Below are 26,559 nucleotides of genomic sequence, written 5' to 3'. Positions count from 1 at the left end.
GAAAATTTCTAACAGCAATAATTAGCCATTCATCCATCTTTCCGTTACTGCAGGAGCTGAGAGAGAGAGAAAGGATCACGTGAGCTCTCCCGTCTTCTCTCCTATTGGCTGTCGCGTCCGTTAGTCGCTCCAAAGTTTAACTTTTCTCAACTTTGTCGCGTCGCTGGACATGCCCACATCTAGCGCCAATTGTCGCGACAGCTCGTGTCGCCGGAAGTCGCTGTGATCGCATTGAAAATGAATGGTATTGAGTCGGCTGTCGTGCGCGATGTCGCTGGCAGTGTGTAGCATTGATTTCCTGAAAATCTAGAAGTTTCGAAGCACTCTTCGTGTTGACATATGCCTGGAGAACACAGAGCGAGAGGCTATGAGAGCATTTTGAGGCCTTTAACTCCCCTGCAAAAAACTCCCTTAAAGTCCCTCTGTAGGTGATACCGGAAAGAAACTGCAATCTAGGTGTGATTAGCACCAGGCAAGCTGTAACTAATAAGCACCTTAGCATTGATTTCCTGAAAATCTAGTAATAAAAAATGTGAGGTGCAGTACGCTACAAAAAGACAACCTGAATCCAAGAAGTCCCCTGCTGCAGACCTTCCTCACAAACCAACTGCAATTGATTTGTTGTTGTCATTAAAAGTGCAAGAAAAAGGGGTAATCACAGGTTAAAAACAGTAGATGAAAGTGGAAATATCAACAGTGGATGTTGTGGTTCGATTTAAGTTGCACTTCCTTGCCTCGTTGGTTTTATAGAGCAGAAAGATCTTGTAGGCAATAATAACATTTTGTAAGCTTCATACACATGAACAGATTGATTTCTCACTTATTCACCATTAATGGTCCCATTGAGATATGAAGTCGGATTGCTGGATTCAGAGTACTAGCTACTACACCGTGGAACCTAAAGAGGATGGATCTTCAGTCTAATTCTCACCCACCTTAGTCATTTCAGCAACACTGGCAATTCCCGAAGCACTCTTCATGTTGACATATGCCTGGAGAACACAGAGCGAGAGGCTATGAGAGCATTTTGAGGCCTTTAGCTCCCCTGCAAAAAACTCCCTTAAAGTCCCCTCTGTAGGTGATACAGGGAAAGAAACTGCAATCTAGGTGTGATTAGCACCAGGCAAGCTGTAACTAATAAGCACCTTAGCATTGATTTCCTGAAAATCTAGTAATAAAAAATGTGAGGTGCAGTACGCTAGAAAAAGACAACATAAATCCAAAAAGTCCCCTGCTGCAGACCATCCTCACAAACCAACTGCACATGGTATACAGTGGGCTCGTCCGGGATTTCAACCCGGGACCTCTCACACCCAAAGCAAGAATCATACCCCTAGACCAACGAGCCACCTTTTTTCACCTATGGGCTGCAAAGTACCTGCCAATGAAAATCCAGAATATATCTCTACTTGACAGTATAAAAATTTGTCATCAGCTGAAAGTTGAGCACTGAAAATATGCGGCCAGAGTGTTCTAAATGCGCATACTCTGAACACGCTAACGTGCTCATACTCTTGGAGTTATTTGCACTAATTAGGTGGCAACACTTGCAATTGATTTCTTGTTGTCATAAAAAGTGCAAGAAAAAGGGGTAATCACAGGTTAAAAACAGTAGATGAAAGTGGAAATATCAACAGTGGATGTTGTGGTTCGATTTAAGTTGCACTTCCTTGCCTCGTTGGTTTTATAGAGCAGAAAGATCTTGTAGGCAATAATTACATTTTGTAAGCTTCATACACATGAACAGATTGATTTCTCACTTATTCACCATTAAAGGTGCGTACACACTGCCAGCGACTTTATCGCTGCAGGTCGCCAGTTGCTGGCTGTGAAGTCGCTAGTGGGTGTTCCCACTACTGGTTGCCTAGTAACGTTTATAAATGACATTCACGGATGTCATTCCATTGCTGTTGACAGCGAATCTCTTTTCTTGCCACTAAAAATAAATATTTTGGAGGGAAAAGACTAAATATAAATGGAATCAGTACATAAAATGCTTTATATCAAAGATGAATGAGAAACAAAGGCGCTGTTTGCCATAGCGGCTGTTTATCTCGCGGCGAAAATTCAAATGCCGGTCTGTCTGGGTCCATAAAATCCCCGTGATCTCAGATACACCTTTCCACGCAGTATTTTTCTTAAAAATGTCCTTGTACGTGGGAAGAGAAATATCATAGAGCACTGGAAAATTTCTAACAGCAATAATTAGCCATTCATCCATCTTTCCGTTACTGCAGGAGCTGAGAGAGAGAGAAAGGATCACGTGAGCTCTCCCGTCTTCTCTCCTATTGGCTGTCGCGTCCGTTAGTCGCTCCAAAGTTTAACTTTTCTCAACTTTGTCGCGTCGCTGGACATGCCCACATCTAGCGCCAATGGTCGCGACAGCTCGTGTCGCCGGAAGTCGCTGTGCTCGCATTGAAAATGAATGGTATTGAGTCGCTGTCGTGCGCGATGTCGCTGGCAGTGTGTACGCACCTTAATAGTCCCATTGAGATTTGAAGTCGGATTGCTGGATTCAGAGTGCTAGCTACTACACCGTGGAACCTAAAGAGGATGGATCTTCAGTCTAATTCTCACCCACCTTAGTCATTTCAGCAACACTGGCAGTTTCCGAAGCACTCTTCATGTTGACATATGCCTGGAGAACACAGAGCGAGAGGCTATGAGAGCATTTTGAGGCCTTTAACTCCCCTGCAAAAAACTCCCTTAAAGTCCCCTCTGTAGGTGATACCGGAAAGAAACTGCAATCTAGGTGTGATTAGCACCAGGCAAGCTGTAACTAATAAGCACCTTAGCATTGATTTCCTGAAAATCTAGTAATAAAAAATGTGAGGTGCAGTACGCTAGAAAAAGACAACCTAAATGCAAGAAGCTCCCTGCTGAAGACCTTCCTCATAAACCAACTGCACATGGTTTACAGTGGGCTCGTCCGGGATTTGAACCCGGGACCTCTCGCACCCTAAGCGAGAATCATACCCCTAGACCAACAAGCCACCTGTTTTGGACCTATGGGCTGCAAAGTACCTGCCAATGAAAATCCAGAATATATCTCTACTTGACAGTTTAAAAATTTGTCATCAGCTGAAAGTTGAGCACTGAAAATATGCGGCCAGAGTGTTCTAAATGCGCATACTCTGAACACGCAACGTGCTCATACTCTTGGAGTTATTTGCACTAATTAGGTGGCAACACTCGCAATTGATTTCTTCTTGTCATAAAAAGTGCAAGAAAAAGGGGTAATCACAGGTTAAAAACAGTAGATGAAAGTGGAAATATCAACAGTGGATTTTGTGGTTCGATTTAAGTTGCACTTCCTTGCCTCGTTGGTTTTATAGAGCAGAAAGATCTTGTAGGCAATAATTACATTTTGTAAGCTTCATACACATGAACAGATTGATTTCTCACTTATTCACCATTAATAGTCCCATTGAGATTTGAAGTCGGATTGCTGGATACAGAGTGCTAGCTACTACACCGTGGAACCTAAAGAGGATGGATCTTCAGTCTAATTCTCACCCACCTTAGTCATTTCAGCAACACTGGCAGTTCCCGAAGCACTCTTCATGTTGACATATGCCTGGAGAACACAGAGCGAGAGGCTATGAGAGCATTTTGAGGCCTTTAACTCCCCCTGCAAAAAAACTCCCTTAAAGTCCCCTCTGTAGGTGATACCGGGAAAGAAACTGCAATCTAGGTGTGATTAGCACCAGGCAAGCTGTAACTAATAAGCACCTTAGCATTGATTTCCTGAAAATCTAGTAATAAAAAATGTGAGGTGCAGTACGCTAGAAAAAGACAACCTGAATCAAAGAAGTCCCCTGCTGCAGTCCTTCCTCACAAACCAACTGCACATGGTATACAGTGGGCTCATCCGGGATTTGAACCGGGACCTCTCGCACCCAAAGCGAGAATCATACCCCTAGACCAATGAGCCACCTTTTTTGACCTATGGGCTGCAAAGTACCTGCCAATGAAAATCCAGAATATATCTCTACTTGACAGTATAAAAATTTGTCATCAGCTGAAAGTTGAGCACTGAAAATATGCGGCCAGAGTGTTCTAAATGCGCATACTCTGAACACGCAACGTGCTCATACTCTTGGAGTTATTTGCACTAATTAGGTGGCAACACTTGCAATTGATTTCTTCTTGTCATTAAAAGTGCAAGAAAAAGGGGTAATCACAGGTTAAAAACAGTAGATGAAAGTGGAAATATCAACAGTGGATGTTGTGGTTCGATTTAAGTTGCACTTCCTTGCCTCGTTGGTTTTATAGAGCAGAAAGATCTTGTAGGCAATAATTACATTTTGTAAGCTTCATACACATGAACAGATTGATTTCTCACTTATTCACCATTAATGGTCCCATTGAGATATGAAGTCGGATTGTTGGATTCAGAGTGCTAGCTACTACACCGTGGAACCTAAAGAGGATGGATCTTCAGTCTAATTCTCACCCACCTTAGTCATTTCAGCAACACTGGCAGTTCCCGAAGCACTCTTCATGTTGACATATGCCTGGAGAACACAGAGCGAGAGGCTATGAGAGCATTTTGAGGCCTTTAACTCCCCCTGCAAAAAAACTCCCTTAAAGTCCCCTCTGTAGGTGATACCGGAAAGAAACTGCAATCTAGGTGTGATTAGCACCAGGCAAGCTGTAACTAATAAGCACCTTAGCATTGATTTCCTGAAAATCTAGTAATAAAAAATGTGAGGTGCAGTACGCTAGAAAAAGACAACCTAAATCCAAGAAGTCCCCTGCTGCAGACCTTCCTCACAAACCAACTGCAATTGATTTGTTGTTGTCATAAAAAGTGCAAGAAAAAGGGGTAATCACAGGTTAAAGACAGTAGATGAAAGTGGAAATATCAACAGTGGATGTTGTGGTTCGATTTAAGTTGCACTTCCTTGCCTCGTTGGTTTTATAGAGCAGAAAGATCTTGTAGGCAATAATTACATTTTGTAAGCTTCATACACATGAACAGATTGATTTCTCACTTATTCACCATTAATGGTCCCATTGAGATTTGAAGTCGGATTGCTGGATTCAGAGTGCTAGCTACTACACCCTGGAACCTAAAGAGGATGGATCTTCAGTCTAATTCTCACCCACCTTAGTCATTTCAGCAACACTGGCAGTTTCTGAAGCACTCTTCATGTTGACATATGCCTGGAGAACACAGAGCGAGAGGCTATGAGAGCATTTTGAGGCCTTTAGCTCCCCTGCAAAAAAACTCCCTTAAAGTCCCTCTGTAGGTGATACAGGGAAAGAAACTGCAATCTAGGTGTGATTAGCACCAGGCAAGCTGTAACTAATAAGCACCTTAGCATTGATTTCCTGAAAATCTAGTAATAAAAAAATGTGAGGTGCAGTACGCTAGAAAAAGACTACCTAAATCCAAGAAGTCCCCTGCTGCAGACCTTCCTCACAAACCAACTGCAATTGATTTGTTGTTGTCATTAAAAGTGCAAGAAAAAGGGGTAATCACAGGTTAAAAACAGTAGATGAAAGTGGAAATATCAACAGTGGATGTTGTGGTTCGATTTAAGTTGCACTTCCTTGCCTCGTTGGTTTTATAGAGCAGAAAGATCTTGTAGGCAATAATTACATTTTGTAAGCTTCATACACATGAACAGATTGATTTCTCACTTATTCACCATTAAAGGTGCAGTACACACTGCCAGCGACTTTATCGCTGCAGGTCGCCAGTTGCTGGCGGTGAAGTCGCTAGTGGGTGTTCCCACTACTGGTTGCCTAGTAACGTTTATAAATGACATTCACGGATGTCATTCCATTGCTGTTGACAGCGAATCTCTTTTCTTGCCACTAAAAATAAATATTTTGGAGGGAAAAGACTAAATATAAATGGAATCAGTACATAAAATGCTTTATATCAAAGATGAATGAGAAACAAGGCGCGCTGTTTGCCATAGCGGCTGTTTATCTGCGGCTGAAAATTCAAATGCCGGTCTGTCTGGGTCCATAAAATCCCCGTGATCTCAGATACACCTTTCCACGCAGTATTTTTCTTAAAAATGTCCTTGTACGTGGGAAGAGAAATATCATAGAGCACTGGAAAATTTCTAACAGCAATAATTAGCCATTCATCCATCTTTCCGTTACTGCAGGAGCTGAGAGAGAGAGAGAAAGGATCACGTGAGCTCTCCCGTCTTCTCTCCTATTGGCTGTCGCGTCCGTTAGTCGCTCCAAAGTTTAACTTTTCTCAACTTTGTCGCGTCGCTGGACATGCCCACATCTAGCGCCAATGGTCGCGACAGGTCGTGTCGCCGGAAGTCGCTGTGCTCGCATTGAAAATGAATGGTATTGAGTCGCTGTCGTGCGCTGATGTCGCTGGCAGTGTGTAGCATTGATTTCCTGAAAATCTAGAAGTTTCGAAGCACTCTTCGTGTTGACATATGCCTGGAGAACACAGAGCGAGAGGCTATGAGAGCATTTTGAGGCCTTTAACTCCCCTGCAAAAAAACTCCCTTAAAGTCCCCTCTGTAGGTGATACCGGAAAGAAACAATAGGTTACTATCAGTAACCCGGTTCTCTGAAACATCGAGTGGAGAGATCCACCTATGGGAAGGGCATCCGCACCTGACCTCTGCAGAAGCATCCAATTGCACCAAGTCTGGCCTGACAGACAGAAGCTGCGTTCAGTGCTCGGTAAGGACCGCCCTTACCAAGTGCATAAACACGCCAGACGCCGCTTATCTTACCTCAGTGAGCATATTCGCTTCTCGTGCAGCAAGCGGGGCAAGCTGGTGGATCTCTCCACTCGATGTTTCAGAGAACCGGGTTACGACAGTAACCTATTGTTCTCTTTCATCATCTCGTGTTCGAGATCCACCTATGGGAGATATGGACAGCTCCCCGATTGCCCAATACACTACAATGAGGCCCTGAAAGCCAGAGGACGGTCACCTCAAAAGGCGGTGCATGACACGTCACACGGAAACCACCCCACAAAGTGAGGAAGCCACTTTAGCAACAAAGAATAGCATATGGTAACATGCATTCGTGAATAAACCTGACCGCACTATCATGGTGAATATATGGTGCCAGGTGCAGAGTAGAAACATGCTTAGTGACTTTAAAGTGCTGGACTAGGCAGCCCAGACTTAAAGAGGGGTGGAGGGCCTAAGAGCACAAAGCTACAAAGAGCCGACACCCAGGACAGAATGAGCTACCGGGGTTCTGGTAACATCTAGCCGGTAGTATCTGGCAAACGTATGGGGAGAGGCCCAGCTTGCAGCGGCACATATGTCCTGCAAAGAGACTCCCTTAAACAGAGCCCAAGAGGCAGCCATACCTCTAGTGGAGTGAGCTCTGATGCCCTCTGGGGGCTGCACTCCCCTTGATTCATATGCCAAAGATATAGCTTCCACAAGCCAATGAGAAAGGCATTGCTTGGAAATGGGTTTCCTGAGTGCGGGGGCCCCAAGAGATGAAAAGCTGGTCGCTTTTCTAAACGAGCTGGTCCTGTCTAAGTACACCACGAGGGCACATACAGGACACAAAGCGCTCAACCTCTGATCCTCTGTGGAGGAGAAAGGAGCTGGGTGCAACGCTGAAAGCTCAATCACCTCACACGTGAATGCCGGGAAGCATTTTTGGCATAAAGGCCGGGTTGGGCCTGAGAAAACCTTATCTCCACTGAGAGAGAATTTAGTGCACAAGGGATGAACAGAGAATGCATGCATATCACTGACCCGCTTGGCAGACGCCAAGGCCAAGAGCAAAGCTGTCTTGAAAGACAAATTCTTAAGGGAAATACTCCCCAGGGGCTCAAACGGCTGTTGAGACATTGTGTCCAGCACCATGGAGAGGTCCCATTCAGGAACGACTCTCCTGGGAACTGGAAGAGAGCGGCGTGCGCCCTTCATAAACCTACGAATAAGGGGGTGTTGCCCCACCGTAGCGCTGTCGAACCCCACATGACATGCAGTGATAGCCGCTAAATAGACCTTAATAGTGGAAAAGGATCTTCCCTTGTCCATAAGGTCCTGCAAAAAGCATAAGATGTCGGTGATTGAGCACTGATATGACGTTACCCGTCGCCCTTCACACCACTCTTCGAACACCCGCCACTTACAGTCGTAAAGAGACCGTGTTGAAGAGGCTCTGGCACACTGAATGGTGGCCACAACACGTGGGGAGCCCCAATGTGTTTAAGTTGGCCCTCTCACGGGCCAGGCCCAGAGGGCCACCCTGTCCGGTGCGTGGTGATAAATTTCCCGCTCAGCTTGAGACAAAAGGTCTGTGCGAAGTGGGAGGGGCCATGGCTGGGCATACAGCAGAGGGATAATCTCAGAGAGCCACGGCGCCTTGGGCCACCTGGGAGCTATCAAAATCATGGTCAAGCTCTGTTCCCTCACCCTGGCCAGAGACGGCGTTATGAGGCAAAGGGGAGGAAATGCATAGAGCAGCACGTTGGGCCACGGGTGGGCCAGTGCGTCCACGCCGAGGGGGGCGTCCTCGTCCCGTAGCGAGAAGAACAATGGAAGAGATCTACGGTTGGCTGGCCGAACCTCCTCCACAGTAGACAAACTATCTGAGGATGGAGGCGCCAGTCTCCGTAGAGCGGATTTCCCCTTGACAAGAGGTCTGCGCCCCTGTTCAGTATGCCCGGGACATGGGCCGCCCGTAACGACAGGAAATGCCGCCTGCTCCATACTAACAGCCTGTGAGCGAGAGCATGCAGCTTGGAGGAGCGCATCCCCCCGGCAGTTGATATATGCTACAGCTGTCGTGTTGTCGCAGCGCACCAGCACATGATGCCCCTGCAAGCGGGGCAGAAAGTGATTCAGAGCCTTCCACACAGTGAGGAGCTCTAAATAATTTATATGGGCTGAGTGAAGTGTGCTTGGCCACACACCATTCACTGTTCTGCCCTCTTGCGTGGCTCCCCATCCTGTTAAGGACGCCGCCTGTCGTCACTACTTTCCGCGAGCATAATCGCCTCGAGAGGGGTCCCATGCGCGAGAACTCTGGCGTTCCTCCAGTGGCGCAGCTGCTGTGCACGCAGCGCCACTGTGACAGAGCGGCAGAGATCGCTAAAGGGCTGAGATGAAGAGTTAAAACCCACTTCATGAACGCTCTCATTCTCAGAAGGCCCAAAGGCAGGACATGTATAGCCGCAGCCATAAGACCCTGTAGCCTGAGACATGCGCCGATAATGTATTCTCGCCCTTCTTTGAATTGTGAGAGGCAATTCATTAAGGAGAGAACGCTCTTGTGAGAGACGCCAGCGATTGTAACCGAATTCAGCTCCAAACCCAGAAAAGTAACTCTCTGCGCTGGAATGAAATTGCTCTTGCTCACGCTCACTCTGAAGCCGAAGGCTGTGATGTGAGCGAGCACACGGGCAGTGTTTTGCATGACGATCTCTCTCGAATCGGCTATAATCAGCCAATCGCCTATGTAAATCAGGATTTTGAGCCCCGCTATTCTCAGCGGGCTAACCCTGCTTCGCGACACGCATAAAACACTCTTGGACTGAGTGCTAGGCCAAATGGAAGTACTGTGAATTCGTAACATATGCCTTGGAAGGCTAAACGAAGAAACTTCCTGTGTGGCGGTAAACGCTGATGTGAAAAACGCATCTTTCAGATCGATCGACGTGAACCAATCGCTCTGTTTTATTGCACGAGAGAGACCGCTGTGGGTTAACATTCTGAAATTGTATTTCCTTAAATGTTTGTTCAACACTCTGAGATCCAGAATAGGACGAAGTGAACCGCCCTTTTTGGAATCAGGAAATAACGGGAGTAAAAACCCTGTTGACATTGATGCGGAGGTACCACTCGCACCGCCCCTTCTCGAGAAGAGAAGAGATCTCGCTCTTTCAGAATGTGCGCGGAGCTCTCTTCTGTGTGAGAAAAGATAACTCCGCTGAAACGTGGCGGTTTTCTGGCAAACTGAAGTCTGTAGCTCTTCGTAATGGTGCGAATCACCCATTCTGGGGCAGACACAGACTGCCAGGCTGTCACGCGTGACGTGAGAGAGCCCACACTCACCGGCGAGTTGCCTAGGGCAGGCAATACAACCGGATCGTTCATTTGTGATACAATGGTGCCATCTAGTGGACAACTTAGGGGCGACATGTAGAATTTCAGGGGAACAACAGCACTTGGCAGAGCTTTCAGCTCTCAGTGTTTGATATTTTTGTTGTTCTTGTTTTTTGTTGTTTTTATTTTTGAAACACACACAGGGAATTGAACCTTTATTGAATGTGTGTGAAGTGGTTTGTGCAAACTGTGAAGAGACTGTGGTTGAGCACTTTTCAACAGTGGAGGGGCACACCTGGACAGTGAATTTCCCCCAGTTCTGGAACTGGAAGCTGGGAGGGAATTTTTTATGGACCACACCTGAACTTGTGACACGCCCATAATGAACTGGGGTTGGGCACCGAACGAGGGAAAAGGGGCCCTCGAGCTGAGAACTTCCTCCTTTTGGGTAAAGGGGAAAAACTCAAGCTTGTGTCCACTGGGCTGGTCGCCTGAAAACCTGGACCGAGAAGCCCCTGGAGCTGAGCATCAGGTAGGCCTCTTCCTCTTCCCGTCCGGACGGGGTAGAGTGGGTGGGCTTTTTCGCTGCAGCCGCCGAAGGATGTCTTACCCCAGGGCTTAGGAGGATGGTTGGGCTGCTGGCTAGGCTGCTGGCTGGGTGGCCTGCTGCGAGCCTTAGGCCTGGCTGTGACTACGGCACGGCCGCCCTGTGGCTGGGGCCTGAGGGGGCCGTAGGGGGGCTGGTGTGGAGTGGCCTTTCTAGGCAGGCACGGTTTAAACGCCTCATCCTCCTTCTTCTTATCATCGCACCGCTGTTGCATAAGTGCAACAGCAGGGCCAAAAGAGCCTGGCCTGGTTCCACTGGGGCTCCTGCTATGCGTCTTTTCTCGCTGTCGGGCAGACCAGAGAGATTGAGCCAGAGGGCCCGCTCCCCACAACACATAGGGGCCATGGAGCGCCCGCCGGCTTGGACGGCCTGGCGGGCGCTACGAGCGACCAGGTCGTTCACGGTAACGATCTCCTTCCACAGCGCCGGCGATGGCACGCCTTTCTCCAAATGAGTGCTCATGTCCTTCAACAGCTCGGCCTGGTAGGCCGAGAGGAGGGAGGAAACATTTAGAGCCCTTACCGTGAGAGCCGAGGCCTTGTACGAGGCCTGGAAGACAGATGCTGAGAAGCGGTCCATCTTATTAGGGAGAACTGGCTTAGGAGGGCCAGTAATCCTTCCTGCGAGGGGTTAAGGTGTCTGGCGATCGAGGGCTCGATGGTGGGAGGGTCGCCCATGCCACACGCTGCCATATCCTTAACCTCCAGACCCGCTAAGCCGTGCTTAAGATCTAGCTGGTCCTTCCAATAGAGTCGCATGTGCTTAGCGACGCAGGGAGTACAGGCATGAGCTGCTTCCTAGGACCGGAAGGGGACCTAGGAGTTCGCCGTCATACACATCCCTCTCTTGGTCGGCGGCGTTCTGGAGGGCCGCCATTCCATGCCGAGACGAGCGGCCGCCGCCACACACCTCGAGAAGGACCACGTGCGGCAGTGTAGCCGAGCCGCTAACCAGGGAACTTGGGCGGACGGGTGGTTAACTCGTCGTCCGAGTCCTCAAGTATAGCGGGTCCTCGCTCTCGCCTGAGCCGGGCGGCTCGTCGTCGAACGAGGAAATACCGGAAGGATTTCTCGAGTAGGCCCTCGTTAGACTGGTCAGCCCAACTGAGAGCAGGCATGCTCTGGGAAGTCCCCAGAGCTGTAACGCTTTCACCTACTCCAGCGTCCGAATCGTAATGTTCGGTCCGCGCCTTGAGAGGATGCAACCTTGAGTCTTCGTCGAAGAAGCTTCCTAGGCAGGGCGAAGCAATGGGTGCAGTTCTCAGGAAGTGAAAGCGCTTCCTGCGCGTGTCTTAGTCCCATGCACACCACGCAGAAGGGATGGGCATCCCTCGCGGCAATGAGTGAACCGCAGGCGCAGGGCATGCACGCGACTGCACGTCCGTGGGTTACCGGAGAGCTTGTGATCCATTGGAGAGGTGAAAGTTGATAAACAGGCGGGCAGCCTGAGCAAATCCAGGTAGCGAGCGTGGGTGGCTTGCAACCCGAATTAATCGCAACTAAACGCAACCGCCTGACAATCACGCCTGGCGGAGGCTGATCAAATGGATATTTCCTCCTGTTGACTGTGGTGAAGTCAGCGAAAACGTAGAGCTGCGAAGCAAAGAGGTCGCGAGAAGTGAATAACAACTGAGGTAAGATAGCTGCGACGAAGTGTTTTATACACTTGGTAAGGGGCGGTCCCTTACCGAGCATTGACACGCGCTTCTGTCTGTCAGGCCAGACTTGGTGCAATTGGATGCTTCTGCAGAGGTCAGGTGCAGATGCCCTTCCCATAGGTGGATCTCGAACACGAGATGATGAAAGAGAACTGCAATCTAGGTGTGATTAGCACCAGGCAAGCTGTAACTAATAAGCACCTTAGCATTGATTTCCTGAAAATCTAGTAATAAAAAATGTGAGGTGCAGTACGCTAGAAAAAGACAACCTAAATCCAAGAAGTCCCCTGCTGCAGACCTTCCTCACAAACCAACTGCACATGGTATACAGTGGGCTCATCCGGGATTTGAAACCGAGACCTCTCGCAACCAAAGCGAGAATCATACCCCTAGACCAACGAGCCAGCTTTCTTGACCTATGGGCTGCAAAGTACCTGCCAATGAAAATCCAGAATATATCTCTACTTGACAGTATAAAAATTTGTCATCAGCTGAAAGTTGAGCACTGAAAATATGCGGCCAGAGTGTTCTAAATACGCATACTCTGAACACGCAACGTGCTCATACTCTTGGAGTTATTTGTACTAATTAGGTGGCAACACTTGCAATTGATTTCTTCTTGTCATAAAAAGTGCAAGAAAAAGGGGTAATCACAGGTTAAAAACAATAGATGAAAGTGGAAATATCAACAGTGGATGTTGTGGTTCGATTTAAGTTGCACTTCCTTGCCTCGTTGGTTTTATAGAGCAGAAAGATCTTGTAGGCAATAATTACATTTTGTAAGCTTCATACACGTGAAAAGATTGATTTCTCACTTATTCACCATTAAAGGTGCGTACACACTGCCAGCCACTTTATCGCTGCAGGTCGCCAGTTGCTGGCGGTGAAGTCGCTAGTGGGTGTTCCCACTACTGGTTGCCTAGTAACGCTTATAAATGACATTCACGGATGTCATTCCATTGCTGTTGACAGCTGAATCTCTTTTCTTGCCACTAAAAATAAATATTTTGGAGGGAAAAGACTAAATATAAATGGAATCAGTACATAAAATGCTTTATATCAAAGATGAATGACAAACAAGGCGTGCTGTTTGCCATAGCGGCTGTTTATCTGCGGCTGAAAATTCAAATGCTGGTCTGTCTGGGTCCATAAAATCCCTGTGATCTCAGATACACCTTTACACGCAGTATTTTTCTTAAAAATGTCCTTGTACGTGGGAAGAGAAATATCATAGAGCACTGGAAAATTTCTAACAGCAAGAATTAGCCATTCATCCATCTTTCAGTTACTGCAGGAGCTGAAAGAGAGAGAGAAAGGATCACGTGAGCTCTCCAGTCTTCTCCCTATTGGCTGTCGCGTCCGTTAGTCGCTCCAAAGTTTAACTTTTCTCAACTTTGTCGCGTCGCTGGACATGCCCACATCTAGCGCCAATGGTCGCGACAGCTCGTGTCGCCGGAAGTCGCTGTGCTCGCGATTGAAAATGAATGGTATAGAGTGGCTGTCGTACGCGATGTCGCTGGCAGTGTGTACGCACCTTAATAGTCCCATTGAGATTTGAAGTCGGATTGCTGGATTCAGAGTGCTAGCTACTACACTGTGGAACCTAAAGAGGATGGATCTTCAGTCTAATTCTCACCCACCTTAGTCATTTCAGCAACACTGGCAGTTTCGAAGCACTCTTCATGTTGACATATGCCTGGAGAACACAGAGCGAGAGGCTATGAGAGCATTTTGAGGCCTTTAACTCCCCTGCAAAAAAACTCCCTTAAAGTCCCCTCTGTAGGTGATACCGGAAAGAAACTGCAATCTAGGTGTGATTAGCACCAGGCAAGCTGTAACTAATAAGCACCTTAGCATTGATTTCCTGAAAATCTAGTAATAAAAAATGTGAGGTGCAGTACGCTAGAAAAAGACAACCTAAATGCAAGATGCTCCCTGCTGAAGACCTTCCTCATAAACCAACTGCACATGGTTTACAGTGGGCTCGTCCGGGATTTGAACCCGGGACCTCTCGCACCCTAAGCGAGAATCATACCCCTAGACCAACGAGCCACCTGTTTTGGATCTATGGGCTGCAAAGTACCTGCCAATGAAAATCCAGAATATATCTCTACTTGACAGTATAAAAATTTGTCATCAGCTGAAAGTTGAGCACTGAAAATATGCGGCCAGAGTGTTCTAAATGCGCATACTCTGAACACGTAACGTGCTCATACTCTTGGAGTTATTTGCACTAATTAGGTGGCAACACTCGCAATTGATTTCTTCTTGTCATAAAAAGTGCAAGAAAAAGGGGTAATCACAGGTTAAAAACAGTAGATGAAAGTGGAAATATCAACAGTGGATGTTGTGGTTCGATTTAAGTTGCACTTCCTTGCCTCGTTGGTTTTATAGAGCAGAAAGATCTTGTAGGCAATAATTACATTTTGTAAGCTTCATACACATGAACAGATTGATTTCTCACTTATTCACCATTAATGGTCCCATTGAGATATGAAGTCGGATTGCTGGATTCAGAGTGCTAGCTACTACACCGTGGAACTTAAAGAGGATGGATCTTCAGTCTAATTCTCACCCACCTTAGTCATTTCAGCAACACTGGCAGTTCCCGAAGCACTCTTCATGTTGACATATGCCTGGAGAACACAGAGCTGAGAGGCTATGAGAGCATTTTGAGGCCTTTAACTCCCCTGCAAAAAAACTCCCTTAAAGTCCCCTCTGTAGGTGATACCGGAAAGAAACTGCAATCTAGGTGTGATTAGCACCAGGCAAGCTGTAACTAATAAGCACCTTAGCATTGATTTCCTGAAAATCTAGTAATAAAAAATGTGAGGTGCAGTACGCTAGAAAAAGACAACCTAAATCCAAGAAGTTCCCTGCTGAAGACCTTCCTCATAAACCAACTGCAAAGGTATAAAGTGGGCTCGTCCAGGATTTGAACCTGGGACCTCTCGCACCCTAAGCGAGAATCATACCCCTAGACCAACGAGCCACCTATTTTGGACCTATGGGCTGCAAAGTACCTGCCAATGAAACTCCAGAATATATCTCTACTTGACAGTATAAAAATTTGTCATCAGCTGAAAGTTGAGCACTGAAAATATGCGGCCAGAGTGTTCTAAATGCGCATACTCTGAACACGCAACGTGCTCATACTCTTGGAGTTATTTGCACTAATTAGGTGGCAACACTCGCAATTGATTTCTTGTTGTCATAAAAAGTGCAAGAAAAAGGGGTAATCACAGGTTAAAATCAGTAGATGAAAGTGGAAATATCAACAGTGGATGTTGTGGTTCGATTTAAGTTGTACTTCCTTGCCTCGTTGGTTTTATAGAGTAGAAAGATCTTGTAGGCAATAATTACATTTTGTAAGCTTCATACACATGAACAGATTGATTTCTCACTTATTCACCATTAATGGTCCCATTGAGATATGAAGTCGGATTGCTGGAGTCAGAGTGCTAGCTACTACACCGTGGAACTTAAAGAGGATGGATCTTCAGTCTAATTCTCACCCACCTTAGTCATTTCAGCAACACTGGCAGTTCCCGAAGCACTCTTCATGTTGACATATGCCTGGAGAACACAGAGCGAGAGGCTATGAGAGCATTTTGAGGCCTTTAACTCCCCTGCAAAAAACTCCCTTAAAGTCCCCTCTGTAGGTGATACCGGGAAAGAAACTGCAATCTAGGTGTGATTAGCACCAGGCAAGCTGTAACTAATAAGCACCTTAGCATTGATTTCCTGAAAATCTAGTAATAAAAAATGTGAGGTGCAGTATGCTAGAAAAATATAACCTAAATCCAAGAAGTCCCCTGCTGCAGACCTTCCTCACAAACCAACTGCACATGGTATACAGTGGGCTCGTCAGGGATTTGAACCCGAGACCTCTCGCACCCAAAGCGAGAATCATACCCCTAGACCAACGAGCCACCTTTCTTGACCTATGGGCTGCAAAGTACCTGCCCATGAAAATCCAGAATATATCTCTACTTGACAGTATAAAAATTTGTCATCAGCTGAAAGTTGAGCACTGAAAATATGCAGCCAGAGTGTTCTAAATACGCATACTCTGAACACGCAACGTGCTCATACTCTTGGAGTTATTTGCACTAATTAGGTGGCAACACTGGCAATTGATTTCTTGTTGTCATAAAAAGTGCAAGAAAAAGGGGTAATCACAGGTTAAAAACAATAGATGAAAGTGGAAATATCAACAGTGGATGTTGTGGTTCGATTTAAGCTGCACTTCCTTGCCTCGTTGGTTTTATAGAGCAGAAAGATCTTGTAGGCAATAATTACATTTTGTAAGCTTCATACACATGAACAGATTGATTTCTCACTTATTCACCATTAAAGGTGCGTACACACTGCCAGCCACTTTATCGCTGCAGGTCGCCAGTTGCTGGCGGTGAAGTCGCTAGTGGGTGTTCCCACTACTGGTTGCCTAGTAACGTTTATAAATGACATTCACGGATGTCATTCCATTGCTGTTGACAGCGAATCTCTTTTCTTGCCACTAAAAATAAATATTTTGGAGGGAAAAGACTAAATATAAATGGAATCAGTACATAAAATGCTTTATATCAAAGATGAATGACAAACAAGGCGTGCTGTTTGCCATAGCGGCTGTTTATCTGCGGCGAAAATTCAAATGCTGGTCTGTCTGTGTCCATAAAATCCCTGTGATCTCAGATACACCTTTACACGCAGTATTTTTCTTAAAAATGTCCTTGTACGTGGGAAGAGAAATATCATAGAGCACTGGAAAATTTCTAACAGCAAGAATTAGCCATTCATCCATCTTTCAGTTACTGCAGGAGCTGAAGAGAGAGAGAAAGGATCACGTGAGCTCTCCAGTCTTCTCTCCTATTGGCTGTCGCGTCCGTTAGTCGCTCCAAAGTTTAACTTTTCTCAACTTTGTCGCGTCGCTGGACATGCCCACATCTAGCGCCAATGGTCGCGACAGCTCGTGTCGCCGAAGTCGCTGTACTCGCATTGAAAATGAATGGTATAGAGTCGCTGTCGTGCGCTGATGTCGCTGGCAGTGTGTACGCACCTTAATAGTCCCATTGAGATTTGAAGTCGGATTGCTGGATTCAGAGTGCTAGCTACTACACCGTGGAACCTAAAGAGGATGGATCTTCAGTCTAATTCTCACCCACCTTAGTCATTTCAGCAACACTGGCAGTTTCGAAGCACTCTTCATGTTGACATATGCCTGGAGAACACAGAGCGAGAGGCTATGAGAGCATTTTGAGGCCTTTAACTCCCCTGCAAAAAAACTCCCTTAAAGTCCCTCTGTAGGTGATACCGGAAAGAAACTGCAATCTAGGTGTGATTAGCACCAGGCAAGCTGTAACTAATAAGCACCTTAGCATTGATTTCCTGAAAATCTAGTAATAAAAAATGTGAGGTGCAGTACGCTACAAAAAGACAACCTGAATCCAAGAAGTCCCCTGCTGCAGACCTTCCTCACAAACCAACTGCACATGGTATACAGTGGGCTCGTCCGGGATTTGAACCGGGACCTCTCGCACCTAAGCAAGAACCATACCCCTAGACCAACAAGCCACCTTTTTTGGACCAATGGGCTGCAAAGTACCTGCCAATGAAAATCCAGAATATATCTCTACTTGACAGTATAAAAATTTGTCATCAGCTGAAAGTTGAGCACTGAAAATATGCGGCCAGAGTGTTCTAAATGCGCATACTCTGAACACGCATAGCGTGCTCATACTCTTGGAGTTATTTGCACTAATTAGGTGGCAACACTTGCAATTGATTTCTTCTTGTCATAAAAAGTGCAAGAAAAAGGGGTAATCACAGGTTAAAAACAATAGATGAAAGTGGAAATATCAACAGTGGATGTTGTGGTTCGATTTAAGTTGCACTTCTTTGCCTCTTTGGTTTTATAGAGCAGAAAGATCTTGTAGGCAATAATAACATTTTGTAAGCTTCATACACATGAACAGATTGATTTCTCACTTATTTAATATTAAAGGTGCGTACACACTGCCAGCGACTTTATCGCTGCAGGTCGCCAGTTGCTGGCGGTGAAGTCGCTAGTGGGTGTTCCCACTACTGGTTGCCTAGTAACGTTTATAAATGACATTCACGAATGTCATTCCATTGCTGTTGACAGCGAATTTCTTTTCTTGCCACTAAAAATAAATATTTTGGAGGGAAAAGACTAAATATAAATGGAATCAGTACATAAAATGCTTTATATCAAAGATGAATGAGAAACAAGGCGGCTGTTTGCCATAGCGGCTGTTTATCTGCGGCGAAAATTCAAATGCCGGTCTGTCTGGGTCCATAAAATCCCCGTGATCTCAGATACACCTTTCCACGCAGTATTTTTCTTAAAAATGTCCTTGTACGTGGGAAGAGAAATATCATAGAGCACTGGAAAATTTCTAACAGCAAGAATTAGCCATTCATCCATCTTTCAGTTACTGCAGGAGCTGAGAGAGAGAGAGAAAGGATCACGTGAGCTCTCCCGTCTTCTCTCCTATTGGCTGTCGCGTCCGTTAGTCGCTCCAAAGTTTAACTTTTCTCAACTTTGTCGCGTCGCTGGACATGCCCACATCTAGCGGCAATGGTCGCGACAGCTCGTGTCGCCGGAAGTCGCTGTGCTCGCATTGAAAATGAATGGTATTGAGTCGCTGTCGTGCGCGATGTCGCTGGCAGTGTGTAGCATTGATTTCCTGAAAATCTAGAAGTTTCCGAAGCACTCTTCATGTTGACATATGCCTGGAGAACACAGAGCGAGAGGCTATGAGAGCATTTTGAGGCCTTTAACTCCCCCCTGCAAAAAAACTCCCTTAAAGTCCCCTCTGTAGGTGATACCGGGAAAGAAACTGCAATCTAGGTGTGATTAGCACCAGGCAAGCTGTAACTAATAAGCACCTTAGCATTGATTTCCTGAAAATCTAGTAATAAAAAATGTGAGGTGCAGTACGCTAGAAAAAGACAACCTGAATCAAAGAAGTCCCCTGCTGCAGTCCTTCCTCACAAACCAACTGCACATGGTATACAGTGGGCTCATCCGGGATTTGAACGCGGGACCTCTCGCACCCAAAGCGAGAATCATACCCCTAGACCAACGAGCCACCTTTTTTCACCTATGGGCTGCAAAGTACCTGCCAATGAAAATCCAGAATATATCTCTACTTGACAGTATAAAAATTTGTCATCAGCTGAAAGTTGAGCACTGAAAATATGCGGCCAGAGTGTTCTAAATGCGCATACTCTGAACACGCAACGTGCTCATACTCTTGGAGTTATTTGCACTAATTAGGTGGCAACACTTGCAATTGATTTCTTCTTGTCATAAAAAGTGCAAGAAAAAGGGGTAATCACAGGTTAAAAACAGTAGATGAAAGTGGAAATATCAACAGTGGATGTTGTGGTTCGATTTAAGTTGCACTTCCTTGCCTCGTTGGTTTTATAGAGCAGAAAGATCTTGTAGGCAATAATAACATTTTGTAAGCTTCATACACATGAACAGATTGATTTCTCACTTATTCACCATTAATGGTCCCATTGAGATATGAAGTCGGATTGCTGGATTCAGAGTGCTAGCTACTACACCGTGGAACCTAAAGAGGATGGATCTTCAGTCTAATTCTCACCCACCTTAGTCATTTCAGCAACACTGGCAGTTCCCGAAGCACTCTTCATGTTGACATATGCCTGGAGAACACAGAGCGAGAGGCTATGAGATCATTTTGAGGCCTTTAACTGCCCCTGCAAAAAAACTCCCTTAAAGTCCCCTCTGTAGGTGATACCGGGGAAAGAAACTGCAATCTAGGTGTGATTAGCACCAGGCAAGCTGTAACTAATAAGCACCTTAGCATTGATTTCCTGAAAATCTAGTAATAAAAAAATGTGAGGTGCAGTACGCTAGAAAAAGACTACCTAAATCCAAGAAGTCCCCTGCTGCAGACCTTCCTCACAAACCAACTGCAATTGATTTGTTGTTGTCATAAAAAGTGCAAGAAAAAGGGGTAATCACAGGTTAAAGACAGTAGATGAAAGTGGAAATATCAACAGTGGATGTTGTGGTTCGATTTAAGTTGCACTTCCTTGCCTCGTTGGTTTTATAGAGCAGAAAGATCTTGTAGGCAATAATTACATTTTGTAAGCTTCATACACATGAACAGATTGATTTCTCACTTATTCACCATTAATGGTCCCATTGAGATTTGAAGTCGGATTGCTGGATTCAGAGTGCTAGCTACTACACCCTGGAACCTAAAGAGGATGGATCTTCAGTCTAATTCTCACCCACCTTAGTCATTTCAGCAACACTGGCAGTTTCTGAAGCACTCTTCATGTTGACATATGCCTGGAGAACACAGAGCGAGAGGCTATGAGAGCATTTTGAGGCCTTTAGCTCCCCCTGCAAAAAAACTCCCTTAAAGTCCCCTCTGTAGGTGATACAGGGAAATAAACTGCAATCTAGGTGTGATTAGCACCAGGCAAGCTGTAACTAATAAGCACCTTAGCATTGATTTCCTGAAAATCTAGTAATAAAAAAATGTGAGGTGCAGTACGCTAGAAAAAGACTACCTAAATCCAAGAAGTCCCCTGCTGCAGACCTTCCTCACAAACCAACTGCAATTGATTTGTTGTTGTCATTAAAAGTGCAAGAAAAAGGGGTAATCACAGGTTAAAAACAGTAGATGAAAGTGGAAATATCAACAGTGGATGTTGTGGTTCGATTTAAGTTGCACTTCCTTGCCTCGTTGGTTTTATAGAGCAGAAAGATCTTGTAGGCAATAATTACATTTTGTAAGCTTCATACACATGAACAGATTGATTTCTCACTTATTCACCATTAATGGTCCCATTGAGATATGAAGTCGGATTGCTGGATTCAGAGTGCTAGCTACTACACCGTGGAACTTAAAGAGGATGGATCTTCAGTCTAATTCTCACCCACCTTAGTCATTTCAGCAACACTGGCAGTTCCCGAAGCACTCTTCATGTTGACATATGCCTGGAGAACACAGAGCGAGAGGCTATGAGAGCATTTTGAGGCCTTTAACTCCCCCTGCAAAAAAACTCCCTTAAAGTCCCCTCTGTAGGTGATACCGGGAAAGAAACTGCAATCTAGGTGTGATTAGCACCAGGCAAGCTGTAACTAATAAGCACCTTAGCATTGATTTCCTGAAAATCTAGTAATAAAAAATGTGAGGTGCAGTACGCTAGAAAAAGACAACCTAAATCCAAGAAGTTCCCTGCTGAAGACCTTCCTCATAAACCAACTGCAAAAGGTATAAAGTGGGCTCGTCCAGGATTTGAACCTGGGACCTCTTGCACCCTAAGCGAGAATCATACCCCTAGACCAACGAGCCACCTATTTTGGACCTATGGGCTGCAAAGTACCTGCCAATGAAACTCCAGAATATATCTCTACTTGACAGTATAAAAATTTGTCATCAGCTGAAAGTTGAGCACTGAAAATATGCGGCCAGAGTGTTCTAAATGCGCATACTCTGAACACGCAACGTGCTCATACTCTTGGAGTTATTTGCACTAATTAGGTGGCAACACTCGCAATTGATTTCTTGTTGTCATAAAAAGTGCAAGAAAAAGGGGTAATCACAGGTTAAAATCAGTAGATGAAAGTGGAAATATCAACAGTGGATGTTGTGGTTCGATTTAAGTTGCACTTCCTTGCCTCGTTGGTTTTATAGAGTAGAAAGATCTTGTAGGCAATAATTACATTTTGTAAGATTCATACACATGAACAGATTGATTTCTCACTTATTCACCATTAAAGGTGCGTACACACTGCCAGCCACTTTATCGCTGCAGGTCAGCCAGTTGCTGGCGGTGAAGTCGCTAGTGGGTGTTCCCAATACTGGTTGCCTAGTAACGTTTATAAATGACATTCACGGATGTCATTCCATTGCTGTTGACAGCGAATCTCTTTTCTTGCCACTAAAAATAAATATTTTGGAGGGAAAAGACTAAATATAAATGGAATCAGTACATAAAATGCTTTATATCAAAGATGAATGACAAACAAGGCGTGCTGTTTGCCATAGCGGCTGTTTATCTGCGGTGAAAATTCAAATGCTGGTCTGTCTGGGTCCATAAAATCCCTGTGATCTCAGATACACCTTTACACGCAGTATTTTTCTTAAAAATGTCCTTGTACGTGGGAAGAGAAATATCATAGAGCACTGGAAAATTTCTAACAGCAAGAATTAGCCATTCATCCATCTTTCAGTTACTGCAGGAGCTGAAAGAGAGAGAAAGGATCACGTGAGCTCTCCAGTCTTCTCTCCTATTGGCTGTCGCGTCCGTTAGTCGCTCCAAAGTTTAACTTTTCTCAACTTTGTCGCGTCGCTGGACATGCCCACATCTAGCGGCAATGGTCGCGACAGCTCGTGTCGCCGGAAGTCGCTGTGCTCGCATTGAAAATGAATGGTATAGAGTCGCTGTCGTGCGCGATGTCGCTGGCAGTGTGTATGCACCTTAATAGTCCCATTGAGATTTGAAGTCGGATTGCTGGATTCAGAGTGCTAGCTACTACACTGTGGAACCTAAAGAGGATGGATCTTCAGTCTAATTCTCACCCACCTTAGTCATTTCAGCAACACTGGCAGTTTCCGAAGCACTCTTCATGTTGACATATGCCTGGAGAACACAGAGCGAGAGGCTATGAGAGCATTTTGAGGCCTTTAACTCCCCTGCAAAAAAACTCCCTTAAAGTCCCCTCTGTAGGTGATACCGGAAAGAAACTGCAATCTAGGTGTGATTAGCACCAGGCAAGCTGTAACTAATAAGCACCTTAGCATTGATTTCCTGAAAATCTAGAAGTTTCGAAGCACTCTTCATGTTGACATATGCCTGGAGAACACAGAGCGAGAGGCTATGAGAGCATTTTGAGGCCTTTAACTCCCCTGCAAAAAAACTCCCTTAAAGTCCCTCTGTAGGTGATACCGGAAAGAAACTGCAATCTAGGTGTGATTAGCACCAGGCAAGCTGTAACTAATAAGCACCTTAGCATTGATTTCCTGAAAATCTAGTAATAAAAAATGTGAGGTGCAGTACGCTAGAAAAAGACAACCTAAATCCAAGAAGTTCCCTGCTGAAGACCTTCCTCATAAACCAACTGCAAAAGGTATAAAGTGAGCTCGTCCAGGATTTGAACCTGGGACCTCTTGCACCCTACGCGAGAATCATACCCCTAGACCAACGAGCCACCTATTTTGGACCTATGGGCTGCAAAGTACCTGCCAATGAAACTCCAGAATATATCTCTACTTGACAGTATAAAAATTTGTCATCAGCTGAAAGTTGAGCACTGAAAATATGCGGCCAGAGTGTTCTAAATGCGCATACTCTGAACACGCAACGTGCTCATACTCTTGGAGTTATTTGCACTAATTAGGTGGCAACACTTGCAATTGATTTCTTGTTGTCATAAAAAGTGCAAGAAAAAGGGGTAATCACAGGTTAAAAACAGTAGATGAAAGTGGAAATATCAACAGTGGATGTTGTGGTTCGATTTAAGTTGCACTTCCTTGCCTCGTTGGTTTTATAGAGCAGAAAGATCTTGTAGGCAATAATTACATTTTGTAAGCTTCATACACATGAACAGATTGATTTCTCACTTATTCACCATTAATGGTCCCATTGAGATATGAAGTCGGATTGCTGGATTCAGAGTGCTAGCTACTACACCGTGGAACCTAAAGAGGATGGATCTTCAGTCTAATTCTCACCCACCTTAGTCATTTCAGCAACACTGGCAGTTCCGAAGCACTCTTCATGTTGACATATGCCTGGAGAACACAGAGCGAGAGGCTATGAGAGCATTTTGAGGCCTTTAACTGCCCCTGCAAAAAACTCCCTTAAAGTCCCCTCTGTAGGTGATACCGGAAAGAAACAGCAATCTAGGTGTGATTAGCACCAGGCAAGCTGTAACTAATAAGCACCTTAGCATTGATTTCCTGAAAATCTAGAAGTTTCCGAAGCACTCTTCGTGTTGACATATGCCTGGAGAACACAGAGCGAGAGGCTATGAGAGCATTTTGAGGCCTTTAACTCCCCTGCAAAAAACTCCCTTAAAGTCCCTCTGTAGGTGATACCGGGAAAGAAACTGCAATCTAGGTGTGATTAGCACCAGGCAAGCTGTAACTAATAAGCACCTTAGCATTGATTTCCTGAAAATCTAGAAGTTTCGAAGCACTCTTCGTGTTGACATATGCCTGGAGAACACAGAGCGAGAGGCTATGAGAGCATTTTGAGGCCTTTAACTCCCCCTGCAAAAAAATCCCTTAAAGTCCCCTCTGTAGGTGATACCGGGAAAGAAACTGCAATCTAGGTGTGATTAGCACCAGGCAAGCTGTAACTAATAAGCACCTTAGCATTGATTTCCTGAAAATCTAGTAATAAAAAATGTGAGGTGCAGTACGCTAGAAAAAGACAACCTAAATCCAAGAAGTCCCCTGATGCAGACCTTCCTCATAAACCAACTGCACATGGTATACAGTGGGCTCGTCCGGGATTTGAACCCGGGACCTCTCGCACCCTAAGCGAGAATCATACCCCTAGACCAACGAGCCACCTATTTTGGACCTATGGGCTGCAAAGTACCTGCCAATGAATATCCAGAATATATCTCTTCTTGAGAGTATAAAAATTTGTCATCAGCTGAAAGTTGAGCACTGAAAATATGCGGCCAGAGTGTTCTAAATGCGCATACTCTGAACACGCAACGTGCTCATACTCTTGGAGTTATTTGCACTAATTAGGTGGCAGGTCCGGGTATCGTTCGTTCATTTGTTTTTGCTTTCATATATAAAAACGAAAAAACGAGAAAACAACTCCTTTTTTCGTTTTTTCGCTTTTTTTGAAAACGAAAAACAAAATTATGACTTGATTTTTGGTTTTCCGTTCTTGCACGGAAATCAGAAAAAGACTTGATATTCCGATTTTCCCCTGTGGGTGGGGCTAAATCTGATTGGCAGGATATGCATTCATTGTTTTTCAAATTAAGAGTTTTCCAAACACTGTATTTGTTAGCCTGTAAAATTAATAGTCTATATGCATGCTATTTGTCACCCAATTATTTGGCTTCACTGACTTAAAAAATCTATTGAAATAGCCTAAATGTAAACATGTTCACGCATTGAAGTTGTCACGGTGGTTATCAGACAAAAGGCTGAATGGAGAGAAGGCGCTTCTTATAGTTTATATTGCATTCCATCGCAATATAGGTTACTTTTGCCGTCCCTATACTCCTGCTCACTACAGTTTTGAGGATGCCTTTCAAGACAGTCATTGGCAAACACCTACAGTAGTCAACCAAAATGCCTATTATCGCCACAGAAAAAATAAACCAGTCCCATTTCAAGTCATTCGCGAAATGACCGCCAGGTGGCGCAAATGGATATTGTGCAAAACAGCAGCAATTGCCGCATTTTGAAATGTACAGGTGAAACTCGAAAAATTAGAATATCGTGCAAAAGTTCATTAATTTCAGTAATTCAACTTAAAAGGTGAAACTAATATATTATATAGACTCATTACAAGCAAAGTAAGACATTTCAAGCCTTTATTTGATATCATTTTGATGATTATGGCTTACAGCTTATGAAAACCCCAAATTCAGAATCTCAGAAAATTAGAATATTACATGAAATCAATAAAAAAGGATTTTAAATACAGAAATGTCGGCCCTCTGAAAAGTATAATCATGCATATGTACTCAGTACTTGGTTTGGGCCCCTTTTGCATTAATTACTGCCTCAATGCGGCGTGGCATGGATGCTATCAGCCTGTGGCACTGCTGAGGTGTTATGGAAGACCAAGATGCTTCAATAGCGGCCTTCAGCTCTTCTGCATTGTTTGGTCTCATGACTCTCATCTTTCTCTTGGCAATGCCCCATAGATTCTCTATGGGGTTCAGGTCAGGCGAGTTTGCTGGCCAATCAAGCACAGTAATACCATGGTCATTGAACCAGGTTTTGGTACTTTTGGCAGTGTGGGCAGGTGCCAAGTCCTGCTGGAAAATGAAGTCAGCATCTCCATAAAGCTTGTCTGCTGAAGGAAGCATGAAGTGCCCTAAAATGTCCCGGTAGACGGCTGCGTTGACTCTGGACTTAATAAAGCACAGTGGACCAACACCAGCCGATGACATGGCTCCCCAAACCAACACAGACTGTGGAAACTTCACACTGGACTTCAAGCATCTTGGATTGTGTGCCTCTCCATTCTTCCTCCAGACTCTGGGACCTTGGTTTCCAAATGAGATG

At 45.1% G+C, this 26,559-nt stretch overlaps 6 non-coding genes and 1 pseudogene across 6 annotated transcripts; all 7 read right to left on the bottom strand.

Annotated features, from left to right (window-relative positions):
• Positions 1 to 2,921: 2,921 nt before the first annotated feature.
• trnap-agg (transfer RNA proline (anticodon AGG)) lies at positions 2,922 to 2,993 on the bottom strand. The gene has a single exon. It is a non-coding gene; the product is annotated as a tRNA-Pro (tRNA).
• A 4,164-nt stretch (positions 2,994 to 7,157) lies between these two features.
• Positions 7,158 to 9,384, bottom strand: LOC127642227 (uncharacterized; annotated as a pseudogene).
• A 4,873-nt stretch (positions 9,385 to 14,257) lies between these two features.
• On the bottom strand, positions 14,258 to 14,329 carry trnap-agg (transfer RNA proline (anticodon AGG)). The gene has a single exon. It is a non-coding gene; the product is annotated as a tRNA-Pro (tRNA).
• An 868-nt stretch (positions 14,330 to 15,197) lies between these two features.
• Positions 15,198 to 15,269, bottom strand: trnap-agg (transfer RNA proline (anticodon AGG)). Its single transcript has one exon. It is a non-coding gene; the product is annotated as a tRNA-Pro (tRNA).
• Positions 15,270 to 19,320: 4,051 nt separating this feature from the next.
• trnap-ugg (transfer RNA proline (anticodon UGG)) lies at positions 19,321 to 19,392 on the bottom strand. Its single transcript has one exon. It is a non-coding gene; the product is annotated as a tRNA-Pro (tRNA).
• A 2,178-nt stretch (positions 19,393 to 21,570) lies between these two features.
• Positions 21,571 to 21,642, bottom strand: trnap-agg (transfer RNA proline (anticodon AGG)). Its single transcript has one exon. It is a non-coding gene; the product is annotated as a tRNA-Pro (tRNA).
• Positions 21,643 to 24,795: 3,153 nt separating this feature from the next.
• trnap-agg (transfer RNA proline (anticodon AGG)) lies at positions 24,796 to 24,867 on the bottom strand. Its single transcript has one exon. It is a non-coding gene; the product is annotated as a tRNA-Pro (tRNA).
• Positions 24,868 to 26,559: the final 1,692 nt, after the last annotated feature.

Source organism: Xyrauchen texanus, unplaced genomic scaffold, assembly GCF_025860055.1.
Source record: "Xyrauchen texanus isolate HMW12.3.18 unplaced genomic scaffold, RBS_HiC_50CHRs HiC_scaffold_53, whole genome shotgun sequence".
Lineage (NCBI taxonomy): Eukaryota > Metazoa > Chordata > Actinopteri > Cypriniformes > Catostomidae > Xyrauchen > Xyrauchen texanus.
Note: the sequence above shows the minus strand (reverse complement) of the source record. Positions and strands in the feature narration are given on the sequence as shown.